Source organism: Populus alba, chromosome 8 (assembly GCF_005239225.2).
Source record: "Populus alba chromosome 8, ASM523922v2, whole genome shotgun sequence".
Taxonomy (NCBI): Eukaryota; Viridiplantae; Streptophyta; class Magnoliopsida; order Malpighiales; family Salicaceae; genus Populus; species Populus alba.
The window spans coordinates 17,187,864-17,200,581 of NC_133291.1; the positions used below are offsets into that span (position 1 = coordinate 17,187,864).

General features: G+C 32.9%; 1 pseudogene; it reads left to right on the forward strand.

The window, feature by feature from the left end:
* Window positions 1-340: 340 nt before the first annotated feature.
* LOC118035836 (importin subunit alpha-2-like) lies at window positions 341-5,007 on the forward strand (annotated as a pseudogene).
* The last annotated feature ends 7,711 nt before the right edge of the window (window positions 5,008-12,718 follow it).

The following is a 12,718-nucleotide window of genomic DNA, read 5'->3' on the forward strand; positions in this document are numbered from 1 at the left end:
CTCAATATATATATTTATTCATAATTGATTGATTATAATAAAATACTTTAACATTAATTTTATATTTTTTAAAAAATTATTTGATTTATGTTTTGTTAGATTGTGGTTTGACCTTAAAGAATAAAAATTGTTTAAAAATACATTAAAATAATATATTTTTATTTTTGATATTATCATGATCAAAACAATAAAAAATATAAAAAAATTAATTTTAAAAAATATATATTTTTTAAACTGGCAATAACAAACAAAAGTTAAATAATAATAAAAACCACTCCTCCTATTATACAAGATCCTTTCATTTTGCGAACACTATAAATCCCACTCTATCCCTTCACTCCCAGCAATAAAAAAAAAGAAAAAAAAAATTCAGTACACTCTTCTACGATCCCTAAATTGAAAAAAGAATATAAAAATTTAGGGTTTTCAAAAAAAATTACCATCAATCAACCATGTCTTTGAGACCAAGCACGAGAACCGATGTTCGCCGGAACCGATACAAAGTCGCCGTCGACGCCGATGAAGGTCGGCGGAGAAGAGAGGACAATATGGTTGAGATCCGAAAGAACAAGCGTGAAGAGAGTTTACAAAAGAAGCGACGCGAAGGTCTCCTGGCACAACAGTTCCCTGCCGCTGTTCTCTCTTCTTCTAATATGGAAAAGAAGGTAACTTCACTATACTCGCATGTCAATGTATATGTTGTGTTTGAAAAGCGGATCTTGTCAATCGTTGGGTGTTTAATGTGATCGGATTTTGTGATTAGGGGTTTCGTTGGTTTTTTCTTTTTTCTGTTTGTAAATTTTTGCAGTTAGAGAGTTTGCCTTCGATGGTGTCTGGTGTTTGGTCTGATGATAGTAATTTGCAGCTGGAAGCAACCACTCAGTTTCGGAAACTGCTTTCCATTGGTATTTTTTTTCTGGGTTCCTTTTGTTTTGTTAAAGTTTGCGTTTCTATTAGTAAAGATTGTTTCTTTATTGAGTAATTGCATTATTATTGGCAGAGAGGAGCCCTCCCATAGAGGGAAGTTATACAAGCTGGGGTTGTTCCAAGATTTGTCGAGCTTCTTGTTAGGGAGGATTTCCCTCAGCTTCAGGTGTGTGTTTCTGTGATGACGCGATAATGTGTTTGTTGATTTGTTTGAAGTGGAAGGGAGTCTTAACTTGTTGTTTGAGTTATGTTTTTGTGCTTGTATAGTTTGAGGCTGCTTGGGCTCTCACAAATATTGCCTCTGGAACTTCAGAGAACACAAAGGTGGTAATTGATCATGGTGCAGTTCCAATATTTGTCAAGCTTCTAGGTTCTCCCAGTGATGATGTTAGGGAGCAGGTGTGTCTTTGAATTTTAGTTACCTAGTTTGCAGGAATTGTAGTAGTATAATGTGCTGGGTATGGTTACCAAAGAGAAAAGGATTTGAATACAGTTGTTGGTGAAATTTTAGGCTGTGTGGGCATTGGGAAATGTTGCTGGTGACTCCCCTAAGTGCCGTGATCTTGTGCTCAGCCATGGAGCGTTGATTCCTCTCCTGGCACAGTTGAATGAGCATGCAAAGCTTTCAATGCTGAGGAATGCTACATGGACACTGTCAAACTTCTGCAGGGGCAAGCCACAGCCTCAGTTTGAGCAGGTTTTTGTCAGATTTCATAGTTTTTGTCTATGGATGTTGTGAAAGTTGAAGATTTTTTAAGTTGTGAAATTTGTTGGGCAGGTGAAACCAGCCCTTCCTGCACTTGAACGTCTTGTTCATTCAACTGATGAAGAAGTCCTAACTGATGCTTGTTGGGCGCTGTCTTATCTTTCTGATGGTACAAATGACAAAATCCAAGCTGTTATTGAGGCAGGGGTCTGTCCTCGACTTGTGGAGCTCCTCCTGTGAGTAGTGATTGGTCTGTTTAATATTTTCTTCTATCTCACAATCTGCATGCAATACATATAAAAAACCTGATTATGCTTGCATGAATTGTCTCAGCCATCCTTCTCCTTCAGTGCTTGTTCCAGCCCTTCGTACAGTTGGAAATATTGTGACTGGGGATGATATGCAGACCCAGGTAAAAGCACTTCTGACTTTTTGTTTGTTCCATCCTTTATGCAACAGAAGTGCCTTTCATGTCTGCGTATACTGATATTTTTTTTTCTATGCGTTACTGATTTGGAACATTGTAATAACATAATTTACATTATTTTTTTTTAATTAATAATATCAATATAGATGCTTCTGCATGATGATGGCAACCAAAATGGAAAATAAGGCCATGTTAGAGGTTTACTGTAAAGACAGAAGAAGCTAAATACAGGATGAACAAATTACACAGCTATGAAAAACAAGTTTTGAAATATAACCTCGATAGAGGTTTTAATAAGATTCCATGGGCATTGCTGATGTTAAACTTTGTCCTATTGCCCAAGTTGTTTGTGCCAGCTATTCCTGGATATGAGGGTTTAAGGGAGAAAATGGAGGAGGGAAATGGCCCTTGAAACTTCTTGGGAACTTTTTTGTTAATGGAGGGAAAGGAATTTGGGCTGCAAGACCCTGTCCCTCCAAATATTAAAATTTTTTAACCTCCTCTTTAATACTACTTTTCAACCCCTACATCTTTTAGAAAATAATAAATACAATTCTACTTGTATAGGTAATCCATACACCGTATCTTCTGTCTGGGTAATTAAGGCAAGATGCACTTTTCACCAACCAGTCTTCCCTTAGTCTACCCCTACTCTATCCCTCTGCTTGGCTCTATCACTTTTGTTTTTCTTCTCCTCGCCTTCATATAAAAGGTCAATCACCTGACCCTCATTTAGCTCCCCCCTCTCATTTCTTTGAAAGCTCTTCACAGCCCTACTGTCTCTTACACCGATCCATATATAGTGTTAGAACACATGTTATGGGTGTTTCTGCATGGTCAATACTGTCATTTAAATCATAAATTTGCTTCAAATACCCACATTTGCTCCAAATACCTAAGCAGCACAGACACTGAGCCACAAAATTAGTCCCATAACAACACATGATTTATGCTAAGCAGATGCATCATCAACTATTGTTGTACTTGACCAGCATAGTTGAAAATGAAGCAGACCTGAGAAATATGATTCTCTCAATAGGAAAATGAAAAGGCAAGGCATGTAACAAGAAATACTTATGTAGTAACAGCCCCACCCCCCCCCCCCCCCTGTGTTATTTTGCAACTATACTGATGATCTTGTTCTTCTTCTGCATGATGGCATCTTTTTATTGCTTGAAATGTAGGTTTTCTTATATCTTACATTAACACCTCTCCTTCACAGTGCATAATTAATACTGGTGCACTTCCATGCCTCCTAAGCCTGTTGACTCATAACCATAAAAAGAGCATCAAGAAAGAAGCTTGCTGGACTATCTCAAACATTACCGCAGGAAACAAGGAACAGATTCAGGTGAGCATGCATGCCTTGGAGGTTCATGTTTTAAGCTTCGTTAGGTTATTACTTGTTTGAGTTGTCAATCCTCTTAGAAGTATTCTGGACTCGTCTAGTTGAGGTTCTACATTTATTTGCTGGATTTGTCTGTAATGGTATCTTTGTTAGCACTTGTGATCTGATTTCCTTGTGTCTTGAGATTGAAAGCTCCATGCCCTTCTGAATTTTTACTCTCTTATATAAATTATGTAGGCAGTTATTGAGGCTGGTTTAATTGGCCCGCTTGTTAATTTACTTCAAAATGCGGAGTTTGATATAAAGAAGGAAGCCGCTTGGGCAGTTTCTAATGCTACTTCTGGTGGTACTCATGAGCAAATTAAGTATGTTTTATTCTTCTTTTTATAAGCTTCTGTTATTACTTGATTGGTGTTTGTTCTCTGGTTGTGTTGGCAGAGAAGTGATTGGCTGTTTTTGAATGACAGGGTTTTGGTCAGTCAGGGATGTATTAAACCATTGTGTGATCTTCTTGTATGCCCTGATCCAAGGATTGTAACAGTATGTCTCGAAGGATTAGAGAATATTCTGAAGGTTGGGGAAGCTGAAAAGAATTTGGGGAACAGTGGAGATGTTAATTTCTATGCCCAGATGATAGATGATGCTGAGGGACTAGAAAAGATTGAAAATCTACAGAGTCATGACAACAATGAGATCTACGAGAAGGCAGTCAAGATTCTCGAGACTTATTGGTTGGAAGAAGATGATGAGGCTTTGCCTTCAGGTGATGGTGCCCAGCAAGGATTTCACTTTGGTGAGAACAATGTTCAAGTTCCATCTGGTGGATTCAACTTTTAGCTGAAGGTATGTAAAATAAATCCAAGTATATTTCAATTTGAAAGATTAGGGAGCTTGAATTGCCAATGAATTTCGAAGCTCTTGAGTATAATTCCTCTCATAGTTTGGCCTGAAAAACTTATGATGTTATTGATGTACAAAGTAATATTTATTTTTGTTTGGAAGTCTGAATTTTGCACAATTGGTTTACCTCAGGATCTGTAGTTTGGAATGGTGAACCCAATTCATGATTTGGGTGACAAATATGTTGAGGTCAAGTTGGGTCTGGTCGCAGCACCTTGTGTCTGTTTACAGTCTGCTCTAGAGTCTGGTCAAAGAGGTGCATAGCAACAGGTCAGTCTATATACTACAGCGTCCAATAAGAAGGGGGTTGGGAAGGTACAGTAGCAACAATGTTACCTGGTCAGCCATGCTTGATGTTTTTGCCTTCAACTATGGAGCAGCATGGAGAGTGTTACGAAGTCCATTGTTGCATGAGCAAGTGTCCCTGATCACTGAATGGGTGCGCTGGTGGGGGTTTTCTTTCATGCGGATCGAAGTCCTTTTTTATGCTCGAGTCATATTGTACTTAATATTTTTTTTAGTCTATTTGGTTTCTTTGAGTGGGTGAATATGGTATTTTGATAAAACCTCATTTTCCTTGTGTATTTGAAGGAAAAAATGAATTAGCAGTTTTTTTTTTTTTTGAGTGGGTCAATATGGTATTTTGATAAAACCTCATTGCTATATTTTGATTCAAATGGCACTTTATTTTTCTTTTCATTTCTAGGTTATAAAACAGTTACGTCTGTCCTCGCTAGAATGGAAATGTCATATCCTAGCAATAATGTTTTAGTAAATTTTCTAACTATTTACCTGTTCTAGGCTTCAAATAATATTATTGTTAAGAGATGATTTAAGAACATTGTGTGTTCATATCAAATAAGAAATGCTTTTCTGTAGATGGGCTATTCATATATACACATAATGTTATTATTTACACTATAAAAAGTAGAACTCATTTTAGATCCTATTTTTTTTTATACTATTTAAGCAAGTCTAGAAACAAATCCTAGAAATGGCTTTCACATATGCAAGGTGCAAGCTAAAATATATATAGAAAAACTAAGGAGGCAAAAAATTTAAGTTTAAACATAAGAACAACATTTAAACACCACAACTTGTATAATTTCATCAATTTCCTTACTTCTATTTTTCCACATTTCCAATCATAATCCAACATCCAAGCATTTTATTTTATCTCATATGAATCATAACCACGATTAAAACACAGTTTTATCATTATAGCAATCAAGTTCAAGCATGATATCATCATTTAAAATACAACACCTATACAACTTAGTCAACTTTCCCACAATTTAACCCTTATAACCAACATCAACCAGTTTATTTCACATTATAATATTCCAAACCAATTTCAACATTCCTCCAACATCGTTTAAAACATTCAAATAAATATATTTAATCCAATTTCTGTATCTTCATCATTTCCACATATAACAACAATAAGTAATTTTTCTTGCAATTCACATCACATTATTCCAAATAAATTTAAAACACTCCTTAACATCATTAAAATACCAAAACCAACTCAATTTAATCAAATTTCTAAGTTTACCCCAAATATCAAATTATTGCCAGCCACTTTAATATTTAAAATTCTATTATTTCTTCAGTTTACTCCTTAAAAATGTCATATAAACCATTATTAATCAATAATCAAATAATTTTACATTATCATGCACAATTTCACATAAACTCTAATATTTCAATTTAGGGATTCTCAATCCCCCAAACAAAAACAATGAGATAAGTGTATTTAATTGTAAAAGAACACATTAACAATACTAATTAACTTAACTTGATCAGCCTCTTGCATCCCTTCCCCTCTTCCAATTTTGTAACTTTCTCTTTCTAATTTTTAATCTCCAATTTCTCTCTAACTCTTTTCATAGTTTGATTTGGTTTTTGGTAGGAATTATCTAGTTCACACTCTTCCTGCCATCTAATTTGAGAGAAATGAAGGAGAAATAAAAGAAGGAGAAGAAATTTCAAGCCTCATTGTTCTTTCTAAGCCACCAACCTCCTTATAAATAGGAGAGAAGGGTTTTTTTTTTTTTTTTTTTTTTTTAATTATATTTACAATAATATCACTAATTCTATGTCCCATAAGTTATTTCTGTCCAATCTTCGATTATCAATATTTTTCACGTATTTTTTTAGTATGAAATTTTAAATAACTATTTAGGATTTTCTAGCCATAAAATGTTTTCTTTTATTTTAATATTTTTCATTTGAGAATTACACTATATTTACAATAATATCACTCATTCTATGTCCCACAAGTTATTTTTGTCCAATCTTCGATTATCAATATTTTTCACATATTTTTTTAGTATGAAATTTTAACTGACTATTTAGGGTTTTCACCCCAGCCATAAAATATTTTCTCTTATTTTAATATTTTTCGTTTGAGAATTACACTATTTAACACAAAGTTTACAGGCTCTCCTGAATTTACCCTATCTCCATAATTCAACTACCTGCTGTAACTCTTTAACTTTCGTAGGGTTGAGTCTATATGCTAGCTTGTTTGGTAGGCTAGATCCTGAAATTAAGTCAATATGGTGATGGATATCTTAAATAGGAGGTAATTCCTTATGTAGTTACTCTGGTATCAAATTTGTAAAATATGCCAATACACCCTGCACTTGTTTAAGACTATCATCAGTATTTTCCTAAATAACATTACTAATAGGCATTAAATCATACATCTTTTGCACAACCTTTGTCTCATTCATTAATTGTGACAATGACAACAAACTTTTTCCTTCCTTTTTTTTTTTAGTTTTCTTTACCACTTTTTTTTTTGTTTTTATGGGTGCCAATAATATACGTTTTCCTTTTATGAGTGTGTTTGGTATTGCGGTAGCTGTTGTGGTTGTGGTTTGAAAAAAAAGTTGTTTTATAAAAATTACTTTTAGTTGAGGTTGGTTTGAAAAAATAGGTGTTTGGTTAAAACTGTGGTTGAAATTGAGGTTGAATAAAAAGTAGTTTAATATGTTTGGTTAAGAGTGCTTTTGCAATTGAGGTTATAAAATAATTTTAAAAATATATATTAATACTGATGGTTTTTAATTTAAATGTTATGGATTTAACTATTGCTATTACTTCATAAAATAAATAATACTTTATATAAATTAGATAAAATATTATCAGGAATAAAATTGATTTGATATTACAGTGCAAGTGAATTTAATTCACTCTACACTAGTTTTTCGAGAAAAAAAATATTGTTTACATGATAATGTGAGTAAATTTAATTCAGTCTAAACTAGTTTTTTTTTTTTTTAAAAATATATATACAAAAAATAAACACACTTAAATAATAATAAAAAAAACAAAAAAAAACTGGTCACGTGAACAGTGTGAACAATGCAATTCATTTGCACTGTTCGCGTGCACAGTGCAAGTGAATTGCACTGTGCACGTAAATTAAATTTTGAAAAGCAGCCAGGAGTTGCTTCTCAAAATTCACGTGCAGAACGTGAATTTGCATGGGCCCCACCGACATTTATTTGTGTTTTTAATATAACCAAACGGATTGTTTGCTGTGGTTGCTTCAAACGCAGAAGCAACCACGCAAACAAACATACTCTATATTAAAGGTGGAGGTATTATTCCTCCCATCATGCATAACACCCCTGTCAACTTTCATGGTTTACCTAATAAAATATGACACATATCTATTAACACCACATCATACCAAGCATTATCAAAGTATTTCTGCCCCATGGAAAATGAAACAAGGCATTGTTTATCAATAATTACCTTAATGTCTTTATTTAGTTTAGTTAGTTTATAGGGCTTAAAGTGGCTCTTGATTTTTAGTTGGAGTGGCTTCTTCACTATCTTATATTTACTACTATCTATTATTAGGTTACATACCCTATCGTTTATAGTGCACATCGAGTGAAAAATATCAATGCATCGCTAATCTTTACATGAATCACCATTGAGAGTCAACATACTCTTTTGAATGACTAGTTGGGCGCATCTATCTTCATACATGATCTTCTTATTGCTATTCAAGTTATCATAAATAAGATCAATCATAACATCTGCGTGTTTCTCTATCAATATATTCATTATCAAATGACTCTTAGGTTTGCTACACTTGTTATTTTGGTGCCCCAATTCATTATATCTATAACACTTGTTACTTTGTTATCTATCGATTTTGTTGAGTCAGACGGGTGGGGTGGTCATCGCCATTTGATTATTATTACGCTCTCTTATGTTGTTTTGTTCTTTTTGGAAGTTTCTGCTAATAGCCCTAGTGGCTTGCTGCTTCTCAACCCACAAAGCCTTCTAATATGTCTTTGAAACTATCTATAAAGACATAGGCACAACACATCCTGGATAGACTATTGTAACTCATTTAGATACCTCATCATAAACTACTTTTCTGTTTCTGCCAAGTCATTCCTAGCCTTTAACTGGTAAAATTCATCACTGCAATTGATGGCTAATTTTTAGCTTGTGAAGCTTTGGTACAAGGTTTGTGCTGAGTAAAAAAGAAAGAAAGTGATCTCTTACCTTCTTCATCTTTTCCCAATCGATGATTTTTGTCTTTTCTTATCTCTCTCTTATCCTCTTTAACTGTTCCCACCATACATAAACCTAACCATTCAATTTGATCACTATCAACCTCACTCGTATTTGTTTGGGAACCTTTTTATATTTAAAAATTCTCTCAACCTCATTTAACCAATTTATAAACTCCTTTTCTTGTAAAGTTCTTGTACAATTAGGAAATTTGATTTAAAATCCAGAGTCTCCATAATGTTTTGCCTAACCAAGAGGTTGCCTTCATTGCTTTTGCCTTTAAAATAGTTTTGTAGTACTACTAGCTAGGGACTTATAATCACTCTCCTTTTGTTCCTAACTATTAGGTAAGCTCTGTGATTTGCCTCTACATATCCTCAATTATCAACTCCTGAACATTTCTCTCTTAAAAAGAAATCTCCTTATCATCTTCTTCTTGAACACATTTTTCCATGCAACCTTATCAAACCATGGTTATTCTACATTACATAACAGACAAATAAATATCACTGATTTTTGGGCGCTAATACCAAATGATATAAGTGGAAGAACAATAAGGATAACAATAACACAACAAATAGAATTTGGCCATAATAGAGTTATATAACTCAAAAACCCTAAATTATAGTTTTATTTCCCAAAATAAAGTCTAATATAATTTGATTTTTTAAGAGATTTACAACTCATTAAATGATAAGAAATCAACATCTACAAGGCAATAAATAAATGGACTTTGATTTTCATTGTGATGTAAATGTCGTATTATATAATTATTTTCATTTGTTTTCTCAAGCTATATACTTAAAATCATAATTTCACTTTCTTTTGTATATAATTATAACGAGGTATTAAGCTAAAATCTTTACAAATTTTTTTTAAAATAAAATTCATGGTATAAAAGTTTTTTGTTTTAAAAAATAATTCTAGCTATTTAGGCCTAGCTCAAACAACTAGAAGATTTCTAGCAAAGAACTTCCTATATGACCATACAAAAGATTCTCTCCCATTAATTAATTTGAGCAAAAGTGAACCTTGTTTTTCTATGAAGATCCAATAGCCATAGAAGAAACGAGACCAATCTAAGGGCTAAGAGAAGAAATAAAATGGCACAAAAGACAAGAATAATACAGAAAGAAAAAGGAATAAAAAAGGAATGGGATGTTGAGGCCACACTTGAGATCTAATGACAACACCCTTAATACTATTAGAAGGATTTAAATAAGATAATCCATTCACATGTTGAAAGTCCACTTCTGAAGACTAGAGTGGGTCATATGTGCCACTTGAAGGCAGGGCGTAACCCACCACTAGCACACACACTGCACATGCCTCCTTTGATGGTTGTTTGGGCCTAGCCCAAATAATTAATGTTTCCAACTATTTGAGTATAACCTAAACAATTAGCTTTCTAGTCGTCTGGTTCAAGCTTGAATGACTAGAATCTTGATATTTTTGGCCCTGACTCACCTTGATCTGTCAAATCCTGTCTCAATACACAACTTTTTTTTTTTTGAGTTCTTGCATATACAAACTTTTCATGCATATAATATATATTTTTATGTGCATGTAATAATTTTCTATATAGATATAACATCGTTTTTCCATATCAATAGCATTGCCCATCTAGCAAAGACCACAATCTTCACCAATGGTATGTATGACACAATAAACTTGGAAAAATATTACCACCAACATCTCTATCAATAGCATGGTAGGAAATTATATTCCTTCTTCATCAAGTAAGTACAATGAATAGGTGTATAAATACATGTAATCATTAGGTAAGAAAGCCAAGCTAGGTCTTGGCCACATGAGTTCTAAGTCCTAGACTCTATAAATAGACTAAAAAACAATCATACACACATTCTTTTCTCACACACATTTCACCCCTCCTATATTTACTAGCTTTCTAGACTTGTTTTTTCAAGTGAACACCTATTGGACCCAAAGTCAAGACCAATTATAGCCTTAGAAAAACCAATTTATACCTAATGTTTTTCATGACTTTATCATTGGTGTTTATATGAAACTAAACAACAATCTAGTTCATTCTTTTCATAGTTGACAAAACTCTAAAATATAGGATAAGAATTGATTTATCATCCATCATAAAACTCCAACTCCCCCAACTCTCCAACATATTTCCCATTAGGTCCATATGCTTAATGATGTTATTATAGCTATGCAATAACATCTTCACAACATTCCACCTCTTCAATTAAAAATACAACACCAAACTCCAAAGCATGCGTAACTAAATATGCAAGACAACTCTAATTCTAAAAAATAGAGCAGAATGACGTGCAATCAAGTAGGTATAAAAAAACTCGTACCTCTACACTTATAAGGAGTTACACCTATCAATCCCACATTAGATACTCCAAGCGAGGATCCAATTATCGCTATCAATATTCATTTGAGTCTCATTCATGTACTTTTATAGAAAAGTTTTAAGTGTTAGAAGAGATACATAGCTTTATGAGCTCTTAAGAATGTCAAAAGTAGGAGAATCTTTATTTTTGTCAAAATATACTACACACTTAACTCTTAAAAGATTATATCTACGCAAAGGCCAACTTAAAAAACTACAAGGGACTTGCATATCTTAGAGAACACGTATAGAATATGAGAAATATCTTAGAGCTTATAACACAAGACAACGATACTATATTGAAAGTCCTTTCAACAACACTCTATGGATCTACACGAGCATGGTACAATAGTCTAAAGCCTAACTCTACCTCTATTTTTGTGATTTCAGCTCTAAATTTATCTCTCATTTCAATACAAGCATTCCAACTAAAAAAAACACAACATAACTTTTCATCATCACACAATGAGAAGATGAGAGTATCAGGACATATCTTCAATGGTTTAATAAAGAAATTCTCATTTTAGAAAGACTACTTGAATCCATTGTCATATCTAATAAATGGAGTCTATAACTATTATTTATGGGAAATGTTATATACTTTCTCTAACTCTTTTTATCATGAAATAAGCAATGGAAAACTATATTATATTGAAATAAGCAAGCATAACCAGCCAACAAAACCTTTGTTTTTAGTCACATAGAGCATAATCTTGTCAATGCCATCCTATCAGGGCATATAATAAGAATACTAAGAGAACATTCATGATTGCCTAACATTTTCCCAGCTCATGACCACACCTTTTAGTATAACACGCACTAAAGTATTAAGTGCAATATCCCTTTCCTATGAAAAACAACATGAACATGAGAAACCCTAATAAGTTCTGCCTTTTTTACCATGATCATGGACATGACACTAAGGAATGCTTATTAGCCAAAAGGTCTTTAATCACCAATGACTTATTTGTTTTGATGATAACAACAATTAAAGGATTTAATATGTTTGTCAAATATTTTAATAATATAGGAGCTTCTACACATCAATTTAAAGCTATATCGACTTTTTGGATGCAATATGAACTTGAAGATGCCTAAGCCTAATTTTATATTAAAATTTAATCTAGCATCATAAAATGAATTTTATCCAAAGATATTTTTATTGATGAAATTCATCAGCCAAAGTATTCTCATTGCCAAAGCTTATATAGTCATAAATACCTTTTTAAAAAATTATATAATCACATATTTTGGTAATATCACTAAGCATATTTTAAATTAAAAGTAAAAGTTATCTATTTTTAGCTAAAAAAAACTTTTTTTTTTTTTTATCAAATGTAAGTATATATAAAAGATATAACAATATACAACTCTGGAACCTGCAAGAAACTAGAATATAAAACAAAGATTGGAACAAAGGGAACAAGCTCTTGACACAAAAGAAAAACCTGGAAGGAACCAAACTTTATCACGTGTTCTTACACTTTTATCTAT